The sequence below is a fragment of the Oncorhynchus gorbuscha genome, unplaced genomic scaffold (assembly GCF_021184085.1).
Source record: "Oncorhynchus gorbuscha isolate QuinsamMale2020 ecotype Even-year unplaced genomic scaffold, OgorEven_v1.0 Un_scaffold_1504, whole genome shotgun sequence".
In the NCBI taxonomy this organism is placed as follows: Eukaryota; Metazoa; Chordata; class Actinopteri; order Salmoniformes; family Salmonidae; genus Oncorhynchus; species Oncorhynchus gorbuscha.
This window is the reverse complement of record NW_025746264.1, coordinates 26,883-50,000: the sequence shown is the minus strand read 5'-3', so window position 1 is coordinate 50,000 and position 23,118 is coordinate 26,883. Positions and strand designations below refer to the sequence as shown.

Genomic DNA, 23,118 nt, shown 5'->3' with positions numbered 1-23,118 from the left:
CTCGCCAAGTGTGTCCAGGGTGAGAAAGTTTTGTCTTGTCTTTTTCATTTGTAAGTTATTAAAGTAGCTGATGGACTGAGATGCTCTTGGTTGTAGCCTGAAGTCCAGACAGAGACAGTACCAGTCCTCTACCCAGCAGCCTCACAACCATCATCAGAGCAGAGAGGCCTGAGTTGAAGTGACTACTGCTCCCTGACCCCCGCTAGGGAGTCACCATGCAGAACACACACACACATACACACACACCAGCGAGCGTAAACACACACACATACACCCACATACACACACCAGCATTAATACTTACCCAAGGCGAATAAGGCCAACCCAGCCCCCATTCTTACTGAGGGCGAGCGTGGTCACATTAATGCCTCAACTTTCTAACAAGACTTGAACATGGATCCTCTGGTGTGTCCGACCCATCATATCTCCTAAAGCTTCCCTGGTGTTGCATAACATTGATAACAACAGGGATGTCCGACCCATCATATCTCCTAAAGCATCCCTGGTGTTGCATAACATTGATAACAACAGGGATGTCCGACCCATCATATCTCCTAAAGCTTCCCTGGTGTTGCATAACATTGATAACAACAGGGATGTCCGACCCCTCATATCTCCTAAAGCATCCCTGGCGTTGCATAACATTGATAACAACAGGGATGTCCGACCCATCATATCCCCTAAAGCATCCCTGGCGTTGCATAACATTGATAACAACAGGGATGTCCGACCCATCATATCTCCTAAAGCATCCCTGGCGTTGCATAACATTGATAACAACAGGGATGTCCGACCCATCAAATCCCCTAAAGCATCCCTGGCGTTGCATAACATTGATAACAACAGGGATGTCCGACCCATCATATCTCCTAAAGCATCCCTGGCGTTGCATAACATTGATAACAACAGGATTGTGTCAACAGCAGATATTAGACTTTTCTTTACTTCTTCATGTGTTAAGGTTGCAGGGTGAGAACCACCAAGTTGAATCATGTTTTATTATTCTCTGGTCGTAAATAAATCATGTTAAATCCATCTAACCCTCCCTGCCTTTTTACCTCTCTCTCCCCCTTCACCTTCCTCCCTCCCCCTCTCCCCTCTCCTCCCTGCCTTTTTACCTCTCTCTCCCCCTTCACCTTCCTCCCTCCCCCTCTCCCCTCTCCTCCCTGCCTCCCTCTCCCTCTCCCCTCTCCTACCTGCCTCCCACTCCCTCTCCCCTCTCCTCCCTGCCTCCCTCTCCTCTCCTCCCTGCCTCCCACTCCCTCTCCCCTCTCCTCCTGCCTCCCACTCCCTTCCCCTCCCTCCCTGCCTCCCACTCCCTCTCATCTCTCCTCCCTCCACCTCTCCCTCCCTTCACCTTCCTCCCTCCCCTCTCCCTCTCCTCCCTGCCTCCCTCTCCCCTCTCCTCCCTGCCTCCCACTCCCTCTCCCCTCTCCTCCCTGCCTCCCACTCCCTCTCATCTCTCCTCCCTCCACCTCTCTCTCCCCCTTCACCTTCCTCCCTCCCCCTCTCCCCTCTCCTCCCTGCCTCCCTCTCCCCTCTCCTCCCTGCCTCCCACTCCCTCTCCCCTCTCCTCCCTGCCTCCCACTCCCTCTCCCCTCTCCTCCCTGCCTCCCACTCCCTCTCATCTCTCCTCCCTCCACCTCTCTCCCTCCCTTCACCCCCCTCTCTCCCTCCCTTCACCTCCCTCCTCATTCTCTCTCCATCTCCCTCCCTGCCTCTTTACCTCTCTCTTCCCTTCACCTCCCTCTCCCCCTCCTCCCTCCATCTCTCTCTCTCCACCTCTCTCTCTCATTTTCTCTATCCCTCCCTGCCTCTTTACTTTCCTCCCTCCCCCACTCCCTCTCTTCCCCCTCCTCCCTCCATCTCTCTATCCCTCCACCTCTCTCTCTCATTTTTCTCTCTCCCTCCCTGCCTCTTTTACTTTCCTCCCTCCCCGCTCCCTCTCGTCCCCTCCTCCCTCCCTACTCCCCCCCTCCTCCCCCTCCCTCCCTCCCTCCCTCCTCTCACCTCTCTCTCTCATTCTCTTTCTCCCTCCCTCCCTCTGTCTGTCTGTCCTCCAGGTATGTTGCAGTGTGAGCCAGGCACGGTGAGGGATCAGAATGGGATATTCCGTCTGTTCTGTCACGAGTGTCAGAGAGTGTTCCACGACCGCCTCATCAACAACGAAGACAAAACCTACTTCAACACCATCGTCTCTGAGATGGCCAGTAAGAACATAACACAGAGTGTAATAGAACCTAGACACTCAGTAAGAACATAACACAGAGTTTAATAGAACCTAGACGGCCAGTAAGAACATAACACAGAGTTTAATAGAACCTAGATATAGTTGGCCAGTAAGAACATAACACAGAGTTTAATAGAACCTAGACGGCCAGTATAGAACATAACACAGAGTGTAATAGAACCTAGATATAGTTGGCCAGTAAGAACATAACACAGAGTGTAATAGAACCTAGATGGCTAGTTTGAACTTTGAGTTTTGCCTCTCACTAAGCTGTGTTTTGACATATTAAGTTTGAAAGCCATTTTATTGTCCTTATCTAAAACGTCCCACAATTGTTGAGCTATGAATAGCAACTCTTTAAATATATTTCCATTCTTCTTCTTTCAGGCAAATATTTTGGCTTCAATTTAGAACCCAATTACTTTGTGACCAAACCCATCATATTTGGAGATTTCATCAAGGTAAAATGCGCTATAAGCCTATAAATCCAATCAATTTCCCAGGTGCTCAAAGCGCTTAACATTTACGGCATCCATCTATCTATCTCGCAATCCTTCCTGTCACCCCCCCCATCTCTCATCTCTCCCTCCTCCTTTACCTCCCTCCCTCTCCTCTAGGTGGGTGCAGAGAAGGCAGATCGTCTGTATGAGGACCTAACAGAGCCAGATAAGATCAGGGCTGTGCTCCAGGACTACCTGGATGACTACAACATGACCTTCTCCAAGGAGACCAAGCTGGTGTTCTTCCAGGACGCTGTAGAACACGTCTCCAGGTCATTTTACACTCGGAAACGGAGCCCTATTCCCTAATTAGTGCAGTGAATGCATTCGAAATTGCACCCTATTCCCTATATAGTGTACAGATGTTTTGTTCTAAATCGCACCTATTCCTATTTAGTGGACTGATTAGCATCCTTAACAACACTCTATTCCCTATTTAGTGAACTGATTAGCATACTTAATGACACCCTATTCCCTATTTAGTGAACTGATTAGCATACTTAATGACACCCTATTCCTATTTAGTGGACTGATTAGCATCCTTAACAACACTCTATTCCCTATTTAGTGAACTGATTAGCATATTCCTTAATGACACCCTATTCCCTATTTAGTGAACTGATTAGCATACTTAATGACACCCTATTCCCTATTTAGTGGACTGATTAGCATCCTTAACAACACTCTATTCCCTATTTAGTGGACTGATTAGCATCCTTAACAACACTCTATTCCCTATTTAGTGAACTGATTAGCATACTTAATGACACCCTATTCCTATTTAGTGGACTGATTAGCATCCTTAACAACACTCTATTCCTATTTAGTGAACTGATTAGCATACTTAATGACACCCTATTCCCTATTTAGTGGACTGATTAGCATCCTTAACAACACTCTATTCCCTATTTAGTGAACTGATTAGCATACTTAATGACACCCTATTCCTATTTAGTGGACTGATTAGCATCCTTAACAACACTCTATTCCCTATTTAGTGAACTGATTAGCATACTTAATGACACCCTATTCCCTATTTAGTGGACTGATTAGCATCCTTAACAACACTCTATTCCCTATTTAGTGAACTGATTAGCATATTAGACACCCTATTCCCTATTTAGTGGACTGATTAGCATCCTTAACACTCTATTCCCTATTTAGTGAACTGATTAGCATACTTAATGACACCCTATTCCCTATTTAGTGGACTGATTAGCATCCTTAACAACACTCTATTCCCTATTTAGTGGACTGATTAGCATCCTTAACAACACTCTATTCCCTATTTAGTGAACTGATTAGCATACTTAATGACACCCTATTCCTATTTAGTGGACTGATTAGCATCCTTAACAACACTCTATTCCCTATTTAGTGGACTGATTAGCATCCTTAACAACACTCTATTCCCTATTTAGTGAACTGATTAGCATACTTAATGACACCCTATTCCCTATTTAGTGAACTGATTAGCATCCTTAACAACACTCTATTCCCTATTTAGTGGACTGATTAGCATACTTAATGACACTCTATTCCCTATTTAGTGAACTGATTAGCATACTTAATGACACCCTATTCCCTATTTAGTGGACTGATTAGCATCCTTAACAACACTCTATTCCCTATTTAGTGAACTGATTAGCATCCTTAACAACACTCTATTCCCTATTTAGTGAACTGATTAGCATACTTAATGACACCCTATTCCCTATTTAGTGAACTGATTAGCATCCTTAACAACACTCTATTCCCTATTTAGTGAACTGATTAGCATACTTAATGACACCCTATTCCCTATTTAGTGGACTGATTAGCATCCTTAACAACACTCTATTCCCTATTTAGTGGACTGATTAGCATCCTTAACAACACTCTATTCCCTATTTAGTGAACTGATTAGCATACTTAATGACACCCCATTCCCTATTTAGTGAACTGATTAGCATACTTAATGACACTCTATTCCCTATTTAGTGGACTGATTAGCATCCTTAATGACACCCTATTCCCTATTTAGTGGACTGATTAGCATCCTTAATGACACCCTATTCCTATTTAGTGGACTGATTAGCATCCTTAACAACACTCTATTCCCTATTTAGTGAACTGATTAGCATACTTAATGACACCCTATTCCCTATTTAGTGAACTGATTAGCATACTTAATGACACCCTATTCCCTATTTAGTGGACTGATTAGCATCCTTAACAACACTCTATTCCCTATTTAGTGAACTGATTAGCATACTTAATGACACCCTATTCCTATTTAGTGAACTGATTAGCATACTTAATGACACCCTATTCCTATTTAGTGGACTGATTAGCATCCTTAATGACACCCTATTCCTATTTAGTGGACTGATTAGCATCCTTAATGACACCCTATTCCCTATTTAGTGGACTGATTAGCATCCTTAATGACACCCTATTCCCTATTTAGTGGACTGATTAGCATCCTTAACAACACTCTATTCCCTATTTAGTGGACTGATTAGCATCCTTAATGACACCCTATTCCCTATTTAGTGGACTGATTAGCACTGACACCCTATTCCCTATTTAGTGAACTGATTAGCATACTTAATGACACCCTATTCCCTATTTAGTGAACTGATTAGCATACTTAATGACACCCTATTCCCTATTTAGTGGACTGATTAGCATCCTTAACAACACTCTATTCCCTATTTAGTGAACTGATTAGCATACTTAATGACACCCTATTCCCTATTTAGTGAACTGATTAGCATACTTAATGACACCTATTCCTATTTAGTGGACTGATTAGCATCCTTAATGACACCCTATTCCCTATTTAGTGAACTGATTAGCATACTTAATGACACCCTATTCCTATTTAGTGGACTGATTAGCATCCTTAACAACACTCTATTCCTATTTAGTGAACTGATTAGCATACTTAATGACACCCTATTCCCTATTTAGTGGACTGATTAGCATCCATAATGACACCCTATTCCCTATTTAGTGGACTGATTAGCATCCTTAATGACACCCTATTCCTATTTAGTGGACTGATTAGCATCCTTAACAACACTCTATTCCCTATTTAGTGAACTGATTTAGTGACACTCTATTCCCTATTTAGTGAACTGATTAGCATCCTTAATGACACCCTATTCCCTATTTAGTGGACTGATTAGCATACTTAACAACACTCTATTCCCTATTTAGTGAACTGATTAGCATCCTTAACAACACTCTATTCCCTATTTAGTGAACTGATTAGCATACTTAATGACACTCTATTCCCTATTTAGTGAACTGATTAGCATACATAACAACACTCTATTCCTGATTTAGTGATACTTATTTTGTCCAGAACCCCATTAAGAGTTAGTTTTTGTTCTTGTGTTTTTGTAATGCTTCAATATGTTAAATTGCTTACTTCCTGACCCAGTCCTTCTGTTCCTATAGGATAGCGCGTATGATCCGCCAGGAGGCGCGGTAACGCCTATTGGTGGGCGTGGGGGCACGGGGAAACAGTCACTGACGCGGCTGGCGGCCCACATGTGCGGCATGCGCTGCTTCCAGATAGAACTGAGCCGAGGATACAACTACGACAGCTTCCACGAAGACCTGAGACGACTGTTCAAGATGGCTGGGGTGGAGGGCAAGGACATGGTGTTCCTCTTTACTGACACACAGGTAGGGAGGGCAAGGACATGGTGTTCCTCTTTACTGACACACAGGTAGGGGGGGGGCAAGGACATGGTGTTCCTCTTCACTGACACACAGGTGGGGGGGCAAGGACATGGTGTTCCTCTTCACTGACACACAGGTAGGGGAGGGAAAGAGGGGAGAGGACATGGTGTTCCTCTTCACTGACACACAGGTAGGGGAGGCGAAGAGGGGGGAGAGGACATGGTGTTCCTCTTCACTGACACACAGGTAGGGGAGGGAAGAGGGGGCGAGGACATGGTGTTCCTCTTCACTGGCACACAGGTAGGGGAAGGGAAGAGGGGGGCGAGGAGGGGAGAGTTTGCAAGAACAGGTGTGTGTGCATGGAGGCCATGTGATGGGCAGATAGCAGGTCTATAAAGACTGTACCAGACAGTAGTATTTATGGAGACTATGTGATGGGCAGATAGCAGGTCTATAAAGACTGTACCAGACAGTAGTATTTATGGAGACTATGTGATGGGCAGATAGCAGGTCTATAAAGACTGTACCAGACAGTAGTATTTATGGAGACTATGTGATGGGCAGATAGCAGGTCTATAAAGACTGTACCAGACAGCTAATGAAGTAGATATGGCCAGTGTTTATCTGTGACCATCTGCTTGCCAAACCATGCCACCTCTGTGACTCATCACCTCATTACCCCACTGAGCAGAAGCCGAGGCATTAGCCCTGGAAGCTATAGCTTCAGTCTTCAGTTCTCAGGCACGTTTCCATCCCCCCTCCATTGCATGTGTGTATTATTGTTCATCAGATCGTGGTGGAGGAGTTCTAGAGGACATTAACAACATGTTGAACAGTGGAGAGGTGCCCAACCTGTTTGAGAAGGATGATCTGGAGCAGGTCCTGGCTGCCACACGGCCCAGAGCCAAGGAGGCCGGCATCAGGGAAACCGAGACGAGGTACAGTAGAGTACACACTCACTCATAGAACACTCGATATAGAATTGTAATTACAGGGCTCCTCTGTAAAGAGACCTTTACTCCCTGTCAAAATAAAGGTTTAAATATAATAAGTACATGTGTAATATTTATGTATGTACTGTCGTGTCTTTACTATGGATTCATTGATATGACATGTTATTTTATAAAATCAATTATCTGTAATTAATAATTACCTGATTAAACTAATCATGTAAATGTATTAACTAGGAAGTCGAGGCACCACGGAAGAATGTTTATAGAGCTGTTGTCTTCTGAATAAACTCTTAAAGACCTGGTAATCTTTTATATCAACGCAGTCAATTATTAATCGTCACCTTATTCAGTCTCATCTGAACGTCGTAAAATGATTGGTTATCTTCACGAACCCTGGTTAACAAGTTGAATCAGCAATACAACATTTGGTTTAATTAGTTATTTACTAAATTCCCAAATAATCACACAGAATTACATCTACACAGAATGGATCATACATTGATTACTAATTATGTCATTCAAGAAAATGTCCCTAGCAGACGGAACAGATATGACGGCTGATTACACAAAGAAAGGAGTTGGGTTTGAATGAAAGAGCGGGAAGACTGAGAAACAAAATAACTGGGTCTCTATCGGACCTTATGAAGCTATGTTATCGTAAAAACAGAATCTTGTACATTCTAAATAACCGCCCATTCGAAAAAGGAAAATGCAAGAATTATATTTTCTCTGAGCTGAGCTTCGATAGTTTGGTCGAAGATGGAAGGCTGGGTTGCCCAGCAGAGATCTCCCTTGTCCTTTGAGGAATATTTCTGGGCGGATACGTTGTAGTCTGTCGTCGTGTGGTAGAACAGATACGTTGTAGTCTGTCGTCATGTGGTAGAACAGATACGTTGTAGTCTGTCGTCGTGTGGTAGAACAGATGCGTTGTAGTCTGTCGTCGTGTGGTAGAACAGATACGTTGTAGTCTGTCGTCGTGTGGTAGAACAGATGCGTTGTAGTCTGTCGTCGTGTGGTAGAACAGATGCGTTGTAGTCTGTCGTCGTGTGGTAGAACAGATACGTTGTAGTCTCACGTCGTGTGGTAGAACAGATGCGTTGTAGTCTGTCGTCGTGTGGTAGAACAGATACGTTGTAGTCTGTCGTCGTGTGGTAGAACAGATACGTTGTAGTCTGTCGTCGTGTGGTAGAACAGATGCGTTGTAGTCTGTCGTCGTGTGGTAGAACAGATACGTTGTAGTCTGTCGTCGTGTGGTAGAACAGATGCGTTGTAGTCTGTCGTCGTGTGGTAGAACAGATACGTTGTAGTCTGTCGTCGTGTGAGTAGAACAGATACGTTGTAGTCTGTCGTCGTGTGGTAGAACAGATGCGTTGTAGTCTGTCGTCGTGTGGTAGAACAGATACGTTGTAGTCTGTCGTCGTGTGGTAGAACAGATACGTTGTAGTCTGTCGTCGTGTGGTAGAACAGATACGTTGTAGTCTGTCGTCGTGTGGTAGAACAGATACGTTGTAGTATCCTGTCATTCTGAAGAGATTGTCCGTCCTTTCTAGCCACGTTTACAGCTGCTGCTGATAACTCAACATCTAGGATGTATCACTTCTTCAGTGAATAAGAGTTCAAAGTTCATACCAAGTTGCCATACTAAGCTCATGCTATATTCCGGCTGGTGTATTCAAATTCATCCTTCCAGCATGGCGATCGCTACCTCTACGTTGAAATTCGCCCTTCTCAACCAATGGACATCAGTCCTCATGTCATCAGGAACACAATGTTAATTTTGTTTAGGTTGTAGTCATTCAACCATTCGCAACCAGAGCTCACGCTGAGGTTGGCTTAGTTCGCCGTGAATTGGGTCACAGGGTTTTTATAGTAATGTAGAATAGGGATTGCTTCATCGTTTCCAACCATTACATATTCACGTGGGGTGGCCACTGATTAAGCATATTTTACTGATGAAAACAATTCTCTCATTTTAAAAGCTAAAATGACATCTTTTCACAAATAGTTTCATATTTAAACATTTAAATTGCACAACAATTCCATGTGAATCTGATAACTATAATGTGTAAACTTCACAAGATACAGTTTATGTCGTCCTGTCATCAGATATAATGTCCCAGACAAAGAATATGATGTCAGATCAGTTGTTAAGTACCAACAGACACTTTCAACTGGTTGCATTACGCAAAGATTGTTCTTTTCCCCAACCTTTTGATGTTTCCATACTCTCTCTACGTTAACAACAGGGATTTCCAAGAGTCCATTCTGTAGAGTGGACAGAAAAAGGGGGAGATTTATGGGGGGGGGGTCACAAACCTCCCCCAACAGGGCAACGTCATGACAGTACCATTCATTAATATTTATACATGTATTTATCCAGCGAGCAATTCATTCAAAACGTTATGTATGTATTGATGTATGTGTTCATATTGAGCTATTCATTCAAAACGTTATGTATGTATTGATGTATGTGTTCATATTGAGCTGTTCATTCAAAACGTTATGTATGTATTGATGTATGTGTTCATATTGAGCTGTTCATTCCAGTAGGATTCAGTATAGTGTCTCGTGTCTTGTTAAGGTTCTATATGAAGTGTTGAGGCAGCAGCTATGTCCCAGCAGTAGTCTGTCAACAAGGCAGAGCAGCAGGCTCTGGACACCTCCAGAACTCTGACCCCTTCGCTTTAATTACACGGACTGTGGCCTCAGTCTAAACAACACTCAATTGATTTCCTCTCATGTGTTAGACGGTTTGAATTTGGCACTAGACTATACAGTGAGTCTGTTTGCATGAGTTCCTTTGTATGCGTTTGCTTGAATGCATTTCTATAGATGTGTGTGTGTCTCCCTGTGTGTGTCTCCCTGTGTGTGTCTGTAACATGTGTGTGTCTGTAACCTGTGTGTGTAACCTGTGTGTGTAACCTGTGTGTGTGTGTGTGTTAGGTGTTCCAGTTCTTCATCTCTCGGGTCAGAGAGAAGCTGCACATTGTGTTGTGTATGAGTCCTGTAGGAGATGCCTTCAGGTCCGCTGTCGTATGTTCCCCTCTCTGGTCAACTGCTGCACCATCGACTGGTTTGTACAGGTCAGGACACTACGCTCTCTGTGGGTGTGGGATTGCCTCTCTCTATCTCTCTCTGTCTCTGTCTCTCTCTCTGTCTCTCTCCGTCTCTCTTTCTATATCTCTCTGTCTGTCTCTCTCTGTCTCTCTCTGTCTCTGTGTGTGTGATTGCCTCTCTCCAACTCTGTCTCTGTCTCTCTGTCTCTGTGTGTGTGGGATTGTCTCTCTCCAACTCTGTCTCTCTGTCTCTCTCTCTCTGTCTCTGTGTGTGTGGGATTGTCTCTCTTTATCTCTGTCTCTGTCTCTCTCCCTCTCTCTCTCTCTCTGTCTCTGCGTGTGGGGGATTGCCTCTCTCTGTCTCTGTGTGTATTTCTGTCTAATTAGTGGATTGTCAAACACACACACACTCATTTACTTTCTGTAATGAGGAGTATGCTGTCACTGCGTGCTCTCAGGGTGAAACGCTCCTCTATTCATCTCCATCAGGAATGTGTGTCAGGCGCCCTGGTGTGTTGTGTCAGGCTCTGTGGGTGTGTGTAATGTCTGTGTGTGTGTGTGTGTGTGATGGATCACAGGGCGTGGGCTCGCCCCAGGTGTCCATTAGGGAAGCGCGCCCCTCTCTTCTATAGTTCCACCTCTTTTAATCTGCCTGTTTATTTTCATCATCCCTCCCTCTCTCCTCCCTCCATCAAGGTGACCCCCACTGAGAAGGAGCAGTCAGGTGCAGTCAGGGGTTTATTTAGTGAAGACTTTATTCTGTTTGTTTAAAAGGAGTCTCTGACCCTCTCTCTCTCTCTCTCTCTCTCTCTCTCTCTCTCTCTCTCTCTCTCTCTCTCTCTCTCTCTCTCTCTCTCTCTCTCTCTCTCTCTCTCTCTCTCTCTCTCTCTCTCTCTCTCTCTCTCTGTGTCACACCTCAGCTTTCTCACCTCCTCCTTCACTGCTGTTAGCTGTTCCATGGGTTCCTCTCCCTCCTCCTTCACTGATGTTAGCTGTACCATGTGTTCCTCTCCCTCCTCCTTCACTGATGTTAGCTGTTCCATGTGTTCCTCTCTCTCCTCCTTCACTGCTGTTAGCTGTACCATGTGTTCCTCTCTCTCCTCCTTCACTGCTGTTAGCTGTACCATGTATTCCTCTCTCTCCTCCTTCACTGCTGTTAGCTGTTCCATGTGTTCCTCTCTCTCCTCCTTCACTGATGTTAGCTGTACCATGTGTTCCTTTCTCTCCTCCTTCACTGATGTTAGCTGTACCATGTGTTCCTCTCTCTCCTCCTTCACTGCTGTTAGCTGTACCATGTGTTCCTCTCTCTCCTCCTTCACTGCTGTTAGCTGTACCATGTGTTCCTCTCTCTCCTCCTTCACTGCTGTTAGCTGTACCATGTGTTCCTCTCCCTCCTCCTTCACTGCTGTTAGCTGTACCATGTGTTCCTCTCTCTCCTCCTTCACTGCTGTTAGCTGTACCATGTGTTCCTCTCTCTCCTCCTTCACTGCTGTTAGCTGTACCATGTGTTCCTCTCTCTCCTCCTTCACTGCTGTTAGCTGTACCATGTGTTCCTCTCTCTCCTCCTTCACTGCTGTTAGCTGTACCATGTGTTCCTCTCTCTCCTCCTTCACTGCTGTTAGCTGTACCATGTGTTCCTCTCTCTCCTCCTTCACTGCTGTTAGCTGTACCATGTGTTCCTCTCCCTCCTCCTTCACTGCTGTTAGCTGGTCCATGTGTTCCTCTCCCTCCTCCTTCACTGCTGTTAGCTGGTCTGTGTTAATATAGCACTGTGCCAGGGGATGGTCTGTGTTAATATAGCACTGTGCCAGGGGATGGTCTGTGTTAATATAGCACTGTACCAGGGGATGGTCTGGTTAATATAGCACTGTACCAGGGGATGGTCTGTGTTAATATAACACTGTACCAGGGGATGGTCTGTATTAATATAGCACTGTACCAGGGGATGGTCTGTGTTAATATAGCACTGTACCAGGGGATGGTCTGGTTAATATAGCACTGTGCCAGGGGATGGTCTGTGTTAATATAGCACTGTACCAGGGGATGGTCTGTGTTAATATAGCACTGTACCAGGGGATGGTCTGGTTAATATAGCACTGTGCCAGGGGATGGTCTGTATTAATATAGGACTGTGCCAGGGGATGGTCTGTGTTAATATAGCACTGTACCAGATGATGGTCTGTGTTAATATAACACTGTACCAGGGGATGGTCTGTGTTAATATAGCACTGTGCCAGGGGATGGTCTGTGTTAATATAGCACTGTGCCAGGGGATGGTCTGTGTTAATATAGCACTGTACCAGATGATGGTCTGTGTTAATATAACACTGTACCAGGGGATGGTCTGTGTTAATATAGCACTGTACCAGGGGATGGTCTGGGTTAATATAGCACTGTGCCAGGGGATGGTCTGGGTTAATATAGCACTGTACCAGGGGATGGTCTGTGTTAATATAGCACTGTACCAGGGGATGGTCTGTGTTAATATAGCACTGTACCAGGGGATGGTCTGTGTTAATATAGCACTGTACCAGGGGATGGTCTGGGTTAATATAGCACTGTGCCAGGGGATGGTCTGGGTTAATATAGCACTGTACCAGGGGATGGTCTGTGTTAATATAGCACTGTACCAGGGGATGTTCTGTGTTAATATAGCACTGTACCAGGGGATGGTCTGTGTTAATATAGCACTGTACCAGGGGATGGTCTGTGTTAATATAGCACTGTACCAGGGGATGGTCTGTGTTAATATAGCACTGTACCAGGGGATGGTCTGTGTTAATATAGCACTGTGCCAGGGGATGGTCTGTGTTAATATAGCACTGTACCAGGGGATGGTCTGTGTTAATATAGCACTTTACCAGAGGATGGTCTGTGTTAATATAGCACTGTACCAGGGATGGTCTGTGTTAATATAGCACTGTACCAGGGGATGGTCTGTGTTAATATAGCACTGTACCAGGGGATGGTCTGTGTTAATATAACACTGTACCAGGGGATGGTCTGTGTTAATATAACACTGTACCAGGGGATGGTCTGTGTTAATATAGCACTGTACCAGGGGATGGTCTGTGTTAATATAACACTGTACCAGGGGATGGTCTGCACTGTACCAGGGATGGTCTGTGTAACACTGAGGGAAGTGAAGTTGCTCACATTCCCTTCTTTGTAGCAGTCAGCAAATAGTGTCTGTAATTTTGAGGTTTTGATGTAGAGGGTAGTATCCTGTATAAGTCCTTGCGAAAAAACCCATCTACATTTATCTAATTATTTTTTTGGCAGAAGAACTCAGGATCCCATGGCCTCTCTCTCTCTGTCTCTCTCTCTGTCTCTCTCTCTCTCTCTCTCTGTCTCTGTCTCTCTGTCTCTCTGTCTCTCTGTCTCTCTCTCTCTCTCTCTCTCTTTCTCTCTCTCTCTCTCTCTCTCTCTCTGTCTCTCTCTCTCTGTCTCTCTTTATGTCTGGAAGCAATGTTTCTCTCTCTCTTTGACTTTCTTAATTTCCTCCTTTTTCACCCACTCTCTCCTACAACCATCCCCTCCTAACCATCCCCTCCTCTTTCCCCCCTGTAGTGGCCCCGTGAGGCCCTCCTCTCCGTGTCCCAGACCTTCTTCCAGAACGTGGAGTTTGGCAGTGAGGAGATGAAGGATCGTTTCAGTGAGATGTGTGTGGAGATCCACATCAGTGTGACAGACATGGCCGAGAGGTTCTACTCTGAGCTGAGACGACGCTACTACACTACCCCCACCTCTTACCTGGAACTGATTAACCTCTACCTGGCCATGTTGGGGGAGAAGAGACAGCAACTAGTGACTGTAAGAGATTAGTAATACTACTGATTAATACTGTTATTAACCTCTACCTGGCCATGTTGGGGGAGAAGAGACAGCAACTAGTGACTGTAAGAGATTAGTAATACTACTGATTAATACTGTTATTAACCTCTACCTGGCCATGTTGGGAGAGAAGAGACAGCAACTAGTGACTGTAAGAGATTAGTAATACTACTGATTAATACTGTTATTAACCTCTACCTGGACATGTTGGGAGAGAAGAGACAGAAACTAGTGACTGTAAGAGATTAGTAATACTACTGATTAATACTGTTATTAACCTCTACGTGGACATGTTGGGGAGAAGAGACAGCAACTAGTGACTGTAAGAGATTAGTAATACTACTGATTAATACTGTTATTAACCTCTACCTGGACATGTTGGGAGAGAAGAGACAGCAACTAGTGACTGTAAGAGATTAGTAATACTACTGATTAATACTGTTATTAACCTCTACCTGGACATGTTGGGAGAGAAGAGACAGCAACTAGTGACTGTAAGAGATTAGTAATACTACTGATTAATACTGTTATTAACCTCTACGTGGACATGTTGGGGGAGAAGAGACAGCAACTAGTGGCTGTAAGAGATCAGTAATACTACTGATTAATACTGTTATTAACCTCTACCTGGCCATGTTGGGGAGAAGAGACAGCAACAGATCTATAATACTGTTTAGCAATAGTAAACACAGCGGCTGTGAGACATCCATAATATATATTATTTAACGTTATCAAAACTCCAGTTTAGCACACTGTGGTTTCTTTGAAATGTGGCTATTTCTCTGAATGGCGTCAATTCTATACTCCATTCAATCCAAGAAATGTAATTGCCTCTGTGTGTCTGTGTGTGTGTGTGTGTGTGTTTACATGACCGTGTGTGTGTATCCCTTTGTGTGTGTGTGTGTGTGTGTGTGTGTGTGTGTGTGTGTGTGTGTGTGTGACCAGAGTGTGTGTGTGTGTGTGTGTGGGTGTGCTGTGTGTGTGTGTGTGTGTGTGTGTGTGTGTGTGTGTGTGTGTGTGTGTGTGTGTGTGAGGTGTGCAGGCTCGTGACAGGGTAAAGAATGGTCTGACTAAGCTGTTGGAGAAAACGTGACCATTGGTGGATAAGATGAAGGTGGACCTGTCAGCCCTGGAGCCTGTCCTCAAACAAAGTCTATGGACCAGACGTGGAGCTAGGGAAACGCCCTCATGGAGAAACTAGCCGTGGACCAGGAGAGCGCCGACCAGGAAGGTGGGTGTGACCAGAGAGTGGAGCTACTGAAACTAGTCGTTGACCAGGAGAGTGCAGACAAGGTGGGTGTAGAGTGGAGCTACTGAAACTGGAGTCGTTGACCAGGAGAGGGCGGAGCAAGGTGGGTGTAGGGGTGGAGCTAGTGAAACTAGCTGTGGACCAGGAGAGGTGGAGCTAGGGAAACTAGTCATTGACCAGGAGAGGTGGAGCTAGGGAAACTAGCCGTGGACCAGGAGAGGGTGGAGCTAGGAAACTAGTAGATGTGGACCAGGAGAGGGCGGAGCTAGGGAAACTAGTCGTTGACCAGGAGAGGGCGGAGCTAGCTAGGGAAACTAGTCGTTGACCAGGAGAGGGTGGAGCTAGGAAACTAGTCGTTGACCAGGAGAGGTGGAGCTAGGGAAACTAGTCGTTGACCAGGAGAGGGTGGAGCTAGGGAAACTAGTCGATGACCAGGAGAGGGTGGAGCCAGCCGGACCAGGAGAGAGGGTGGAGGGAAACTAGTCGTTGACCAGGAGAGGTGGAGCTAGGGAAACTAGTCGTTGTGGACCAGGAAGAGGGTGGAGCTAGGGAAACTAGCCGTGGACCAGGAGAGGGTGGAGCTAGAGAAACTAGCCGTGGACCAGGAGAGGGTGGAGCTAGGGAAACTAGCCGTGGACCAGGAGAGGGTGGAGCTAGGGAAACTAGTCGTTGACCAGGAGAGGGTGGAGCTAGGGAAACTAGTCGTTGACCAGGAGAGGGTGGAGCTAGGGAAACTAGTCGTTGACCAGGAGAGGGTGGAGCTAGGGAAACTAGCCGTGGACCAGGAGAGGGTGGAGCTAGAGAAACTAGTAGATGACCAGGAGAGGGCGGAGCTAGGGAAACTAGTCGTTGACCAGGAGAGGGTGGAGCTAGGGAAACTAGCCGTTGACCAGGAGAGGGTGGAGCTAGGGAAACTAGTCGTTGACCAGGAGAGGGTGGAGCTAGGGAAACTAGTCGTTGACCAGGAGAGGGTGGAGCTAGGGAAACTAGTAGATGACCAGGAGAGGGTGGAGCTAGGGAAACTAGTCGTTGACCAGGAGAGGGTGGAGCTAGGGAAACTAGCCGTTGACCAGGAGAGGGTGGAGCTAGAGAAACTAGCCGTGGACCAGGAGAGGGTGGAGCTAGGGAAACTAGTCGTTGACCAGGAGAGGGTGGAGCTAGGGAAACTAGTCGTTGACCAGGAGAGGGTGGAGCTAGGGAAACTAGTCGTTGACCAGGAGAGGGTGGAGCTAGGGAAACTAGCCGTGGACCAGGAGAGGGTGGAGCTAGAGAAACTAGTCGTTGACCAGGAGAGGGTGGAGCTAGGGAAACTAGTCGTTGACCAGGAGAGGGTGGAGCTAGGGAAACTAGTCGTTGACCAGGAGAGGGTGGAGCTAGAGAATCTAGTCGTGGACCAGGAGAGAGTTGACAAGGGTGGGCATTTTTGTTTGAATGTTTGCATGTGTCTTGGGGGAAATGTGTGTGTTTCTAGGTGTTAGTGTTTTGTCCTCCTCTTTTTCTTCATGTGCACGCCTATTCAACTGTACTGCGTCCTATTCAACTGTACTGCGTCCTATTCAACTGTACTGCGTCCTATTCAACTGTACTGCATCATATTCAACTGTACTGCGTCCTATTCAAATGTACTGCGTCCTATTCAACTGTACTGCGTCCTATTCAACTGTACTGCGTCCTATTCAACTGTACTGCGTCCTATTCAACTGTACTGCGTCCTATTCAACTGTACTGCGTCCTATTCAACTGTACTGCGTCCTATTCAACTGTACTGCGTCCTATTCAATTGTCCGTCCGTCCGTCCCTCCCCAGGTGCGTAAAGTGGTGAAGGAGGATGAGGCCCTGGCCAAGGTGAAGGCTGAGGACACCCAGGCCATAGCAGCAGACGCCCAGAGGGATCTAGACGAGGCTCTGCCCGCTCTGGAAGGTGCCAACAAGGCCCTGGACTCACTGGACAAGGCAGACATCTCAGAGATCAGGGTCTTCACCAAACCACCTGACATGGTTATGACTGTCATGGAGGCCGTCTGCATCCTGCTGGGCAGCAAGTCAGTCCCTAACAACACTTAGATGGACATTGACAACATTGTGATTGATGCATGTCAATCCACTAACAACATGGTTATGACTGTATTGACAACGTTGTGAGTGATGCATGTCAGTCCACTAACAACACTTAGATAACGTATTGACAACGTTGTGATTGATGCATGTCAATCCACTAACAACACTTAGATAACGTATTGACAACGTTGTGATTGATGCATGTCAGTCCACTAACACTTAGATAACGTATTGACAACGTTGTGATTGATGCATGTCAGTCCACTAACACTTAGATAACGTATTGACAACGTTGTGATTGATGCATGTCAATCCACTAACAACACTTAGATAACGTATTGACAACGTTGTGATTGATGCATGTCAGTCCACTAACATTTAGATAACGTATTGACAACGTTGTGATTGATGCATGTCAGTCCACTAACATTTAGATAACGTATTGACAACGTTGTGATTGATGCATGTCAGTCCACTAACATTTAGATAACGTATTGACAACGTTGTGATTGATGCATGTCAGTCCACTAACAACACTTAAATCACATATTGACAACATTATGATTGATGCATCTTAGATCAAAAAATCTAATAAATGTTTATCGGTCACATACACATGGTTAGCAGATGTTAATGCGAGTGTAGCGAAATGCTTGTGCTTCTAATTCCGACCATGCAGTAATAACCAACGAGTAATCTAACTAACAATTCCATACACACAAGTGTAAAGGAATGAATAAGAATATGTACATATAAATATATGGATGAGCGATGGCGAGTGGCACAGGCAAGGTGCAATAGATGGTATAAGATACAGTAGATACATATGAGATGAGTAATGGAAGACATGTTAACATTATTAAAGTTGCATTGTTTCAAGGGACTAGTGATCAATTTATTAAAGTGGCCTGTGATTTGATTCTCTATGTAGGAAGCAGCCTCTCTGAGTTAGTGATGACTATTTAACAGTCTGGTGGCCTTGAGATAGAAGCTGTTTTTCAGTCTCTCGGTCCCAGCTTTGATGCACCTGTACTGACCTCACCTTCTGGATGATAGCAGGGTGAACAGGCAGTGGCTCGGGTGGTTGTTGTCCTTGATGATCTTTATGGCCTTCCTGTGACATTGGGTGCTGTAGGTGTCCTGGAGGGCAGGTAGTTTGCCCCCGGTGATGCGTTGTGCAGACCTCACTACCCTCTGGAGAGCCTTACGGTTGTGGGCGGTGCAGTTGCCGTACCAGGCAGTGATACAGCCCGACAGGATGCTCTCGTTTGTGCATCTGTAAAAGTTTGTCAGTGTATTAAGTGACAAGCCACATTTCTTCAGCCTCCTGAGGTTGAAGAGGCGCAGCAGTGCCTTCACCACACTGTCTATGTGGGTGGACCATTTCAGTTTGTCTGTGATGTGTACGCCCAGGAACTTTCCACCTTCTCCACTGCTCTCCCTTCGATGTGGATAGGCGGGTGCTCCCTCTGCTGTTGGGTGAACAGAGAGTACAGGAGGGCTGAGCACGCACCCTGTGGGACACCAGTGTTGAGCGTCAGCAAAGTGGAGATGTTGTTTCCTACCTTCACCACCTGTGGACGGCCTGTCAGAAAGTACAGGACCCAATTCCTTGTTAGTGGGCTGTGCGGTGGCACTGTATTATCCTCAAAGCTGACAAAGAAGGTGTTTAGTGTGTCTGGAAAACGAGACGTCTGTGTCCGTGACGTGGCTGGTTTTCTTTGTGTAATCCGTGATTGCCTGTAGACCCTGCCACATACGTCTTGTATCTGAGCTGTTGAATTGCGACTCCACTTTGTCCCTGTACCAACATTTCACTTGTTTGATTGCCTTGCGGAGGAATAACTACGCTGTTTATATTCGGCCATATTCCCAGTCCTCTTTCCATGGTTAAATGTGGTAGTTCACCCTTTCAGTTTTTGCGCGATACCTCCACGGTTTCTGGTTAGGGTAGGTTTTAATAGTCACGGTGGGTACAACATCTCCAATGCACTTCTTTATAAACTCACTCACCGAGTCAGCATATAGACCGATGTTGTTCTCTGAGGCTGCCCGGAACATTTCCCAGTCCGCGTGATCAAAACGATCTTGAAGCGTGGATTCCGATTGGTCAGACCCGCGTTGAATGGTTCTAGTTATGGGTACACCCTCTTTCAGTTTCTGCCTATAAGACGGTAGGAGCAAGAAGGAGTCATGGTCGGATTTGCCGAAGGAGGACGAGGGGAGGGGCCTTGTATCGCGGAACTTAGAGTAGCAGTGATCAGTGTAAGTGCTGCAATCAATATGCTGACAGAATTTAGGTGGCCTTGTTCTCAAATTTGCTTTGTTCAAATCCCCAGCTACAATAAAGCAGCCTCAGGATATATGGTTTACATAGAGTCCTGTGAAGTTCCTTGTGGGCCGTCGTGGTGTCTGTTTGAGGGGGTATATACACAGCTGGGACGATAACTGATGAGTATTCTCTTGGGAGATAGTATCTCAGCTGCATGTCAGTGAGCTGACGATGCTTGGATACAGATTGATAACATAATCATTGTCTCTGCAACAAGTCAGTCCATGAAGAGTTAACTAATGTATTAGCTAATAGAATATTATTGTTGAACTTAATGCCATATGAGGCTGCCAGTGGATGGATCACTAACGTAGCAACAACTGATACGAATGTACCAGTGACTCCCAATGCAAACACACTGGGATGGAACTTGTGAAATGTAGGCCATGCATTATTAAAAAAGACAAAATGTATCTAGCCAGTGGGCTAGTTGGGTACATTTTCTACAAGCTGATCAGCACTAGCCTCGGGCTACTGGGCTAGATACATGACCATCCCTGCATACAAACCCTACATGTTGTCATTGACTCATAGACAGAAGGTAGCTGCAGGGTCCAGTATGGGAGACTGGCTGAGGTCAGTCACCACTCTGCTGCTGCTCTGCTTGACAAGAAGAGACTGAAGACTCATCATGTCCTCTTGTCTCTGTCTGTCTGATAGAATAATATGTCATCTGGATCGGTGGCTGGTGTTTTCTCTGCTGCTTCCTGTCTGTACTCATAGCAGGCCTGTTAGATAGCATGACTCCAGCTGTATCTCACACACACCCACACCACACACACACACGCACGCACGCACGCATGTGCACACACACACCCCACAAACACACACCACACACACACACACCACACACACGCACGCACGTGCACACACACACACACACACACACACACACACACACACACACGCACACACACACACCACACACACACACCACACACACACACCACACACCACACACACACACACACGAACGCACGCACGTGCACACACACACCGCACACACACACACCGCACACACACACACACACACCACACACAACACACACACACACACACTGTATCTCTCTCTCTCTTTACTTCAACTTTGTCTCTCTCTCTCTCTCTCTCTCTCTCTCTCTCTCTCTCTCTCTCTCTCTCTCTCTCTCTCTCTCTCTCTCTCTCTCTCTCTCTCTCTCTCTCTCTCTCTCTCTCTCTCTCTCTCTCTCTCTCTCTCTCTCTCTCTCTCTCTCTCTCTCTCTCTCTCCCCCCACCCACCCACCTCTCCAGACCAGACTGGTCCAGTGCCAAGCAGGTGCTGGGTGACTCCTACTTCCTCAGGAAGCTGATGGAATATGACAAGGAAAACATTAAGCCCCAGATCCTCCAGAAGGTCACTAACTCTTTTGGACATTGTTGTTTTTTGATCATCTTCTATTCATGTCTTCCTGTATTGGCTTCATAATTTGTTTGTATTTCCCTCACTGCATTTGCAGAACCACCCTCACTCTGGTCAAAAGTAGTGCACTATATAGGAATAGGCCTCTGGTCAACAGTAGTACGCTGTATAGGGTGCGGTTTGGAACACAAACTAAATAATGATGATTTTAATTGTTGTTGGTTTTTTTAGCTTCAGAAGTACGTGAACAACCCGGACTTTGTCCCTGAGAAGGTGGAAAAGGTGTCCAAGGCCTGCAAGTCCATGTGTATGTGGGTCCGGGCCATGGACCTCTACTCCAGAGTCCTCAAGGAGGTCGGACCCAAGAAAGAAAGACTGGCAGCCGCACAGGTCAGTGACACACACACACACACACACACACACACACACACACACACACACACACACACACACACACACACACACACACACACACACACACACACACACACACACACACACACACACACACACACACACACACACACACACACACACACACACACACACACACACACGCCCACATCCGCCCACTGGTTCCTATTGGAAGAGAAAACGTCAACAGGAAGTTCTGTGTCAGAAGTTCTTTACTAAGTACAGTATTAGGTATTTGTTTTTATATCCCACCCTTCTGGCTGCAGACGGAGCTGAACGCTACCATGGCAACCCTGAAGGAGAAGCAGGCCCAGCTACAGGAAGTACAGAACAAGATTAAGATCCTCCAGGACCAGTTTGACCAGAGCATCGCAGAGAAGGAGGGTCTGGGTAAGAGTTATAGAGGAGGGTCTGGGTATGAGTTAGAGAGGAGGGTCTGGGTAAGAGTTAGAGAGGAGGGTCTGGGTAAGAGTTAGAGGGGAGGGTCTGGGTAAGAGTTAGAGAGGAGGGTCTGGGTAAGAGTTAGAGAGGAGGGTCTGCGTAAGAGTTATAGAGGAGGGTCTGGGTAAGAGTTAGAGAGGAGGGTCTGGGTAAGAGTTAGAGGGGAGGGTCTGGGTAAGAGTTAGAGAGGAGGGTCTGGGTAAGAGTTAGAGGAGGGTCTGGGTAAGAGTTATAGAGGAGGGTCTGGGTATGAGTTAGAGAGGAGGGTCTGGGTATGAGTTAGAGGAGGGTCTGGGTAAGAGTTAGAGAGGAGGGTCTGGGTAAGAGTTAGAGGAGGGTCTGGGTAAGAGTTAGAGAGGAGGGTCTGGGTAAGAGTTAGAGAGGAGGGTCTGCGTAAGAGTTATAGAGGAGGGTCTGGGTAAGAGTTAGAGAGGAGGGTCTGGGTAAGAGAGGAGGGTCTGGGTAAGAGTTAGAGAGGAGGGTCTGGGTAAGAGTTAGAGGAGGGTCTGGGTAAGAGTTAGAGAGGAGGGTCTGGGTAAGAGTTAGGAGGAGGTCTGCGTAAGAGTTATAGAGGAGGGTCTGGGTAAGAGTTAGAGAGGAGGGTCTGGGTAAGAGTTAGAGAGGAGGGTCTTAGTAAGAGTTAGAGGAGGGTCTTAGTAAGAGTTAGAGAGGAGGGTCTGGGTAAGAGTTAGAGAGGAGGGTCTGGGTAAGAGTTAGAGAGGAGGGTCTGCGTAAGAGTTAGAGAGGAGGGTCTTAGTTAGAGAGGAGGGTCTGGGTAAGAGTTATAGAGGAGGGTCTGGGTAAGAGTTAGAGAGGAGGGTCTTAGTAAGAGTTAGAGAGGAGGGTCTTAGTAAGAGTTAGAGAGGAGGGTCTGGGTAAGAGTTAGAGAGGAGGGTCTGCGTAAGAGTTAGAGAGAAGGGTCTTAGTAAGAGTTAGAGAGGAGGGTCTGGGTAAGAGTTAGAGAGGAGGGTCTGGGTAAGAGTTATAGAGGAGGGTCT

The 23,118-nt window shown here is 46.1% G+C and overlaps 1 pseudogene; it reads left to right on the top strand.

Annotated features, from left to right (window-relative positions):
• The window catches only part of LOC124023141, a 138,134-nt pseudogene that overhangs the window by 88,411 nt on the left and 26,605 nt on the right, over nt 1-23,118 (top strand).